Source organism: Oryzias melastigma, linkage group LG18 (assembly GCF_002922805.2).
Source record: "Oryzias melastigma strain HK-1 linkage group LG18, ASM292280v2, whole genome shotgun sequence".
Taxonomy (NCBI): domain Eukaryota; kingdom Metazoa; phylum Chordata; class Actinopteri; order Beloniformes; family Adrianichthyidae; genus Oryzias; species Oryzias melastigma.
The window spans coordinates 6,359,346-6,360,429 of NC_050529.1; positions in this window are offsets into that span (position 1 = coordinate 6,359,346).

Genomic DNA, 1,084 nt, shown 5'->3' on the forward strand with positions numbered 1-1,084 from the left:
TTCACCCATGCAGGTCATCACATTTCTTGATTTCTGAGGTTAGTATACCCATCATATCTGATGTAAATATATTTCAAGGTTCCAGTCATCTAAAAAACAATACATAAAAATAAAGGTGACAGAAAACCAGTTAACACTCAAATTATTTTATTAAAATATAAAGGCAACAATACACAAACAACTTTTTTTTTTTTAGAATCCATATCGCACTCCTCTGCCAGATAGCAGCTCTTGACGGGGTGGGTTCCTCTTACTTTAAAACCAGCTGAGTGTCTTATGTGTGTGGACCTTGGCTCTATTCCTTTTTTCTGTTGTCATCCAAGGCTTTTTGGCATTTTGACATGAGTCTGGTTAGCCGAGTGGAGCGCAACTTTGGTGAGGCATAATAATATGCAGTCTTTTCCTTGTTGCTTTCCTCATCGCTGACATAGTCTGGATTGGCTCCTTGGATGAATAACAGGTCCTCTTAATTGAGAACCTTCTCGCTTTCTGAAGACCTACAAGGGAAGACAATTGTTTTCTTTTTAAAATGAGAGAAAACATCTTATACATTGTGTGTGTGTGTCTGTATGTGTGTGCATGCAAATGTAACTGGTTCGACTGTGTTGGTCTGCGTTGTGTTCAGGTCAGGTGAATGAAGATCAGGCTCTGATGATGATTTAGTTTATTTATTCTGGTTGACAGAAAACACAAATGTTACACGGCTGTCCGGGATTTGTCAGTGCTTCCCCCTAGCAACTCGGCCACAGTTTGCAGCAGTCTCCGTGCGCATGTACCTCTCCCCACAGCACGTGAAATAAAATATGAAAAGAACATGAGAAAATGAGAAACTAACATCATACCTGGTTGACAGAAAACACAAATGTTACACGGCTGTCCGGGATTTGTCAGTGCTTCCCCCTAACAACTGAAAATTGCACGAAAAAGAAAAAAAAGTCAACACAAAATGGACGGAAAAAGGCGCAAAAATGGCGCATCGGCTCATTTAAAGTGTTGGTAATGCCCTGGGACAAAGCTAAAATAAGTATCCAGATATATTCCATATGTTCTAATGTATCAAAAATAACAAATAATTACCGTTGAC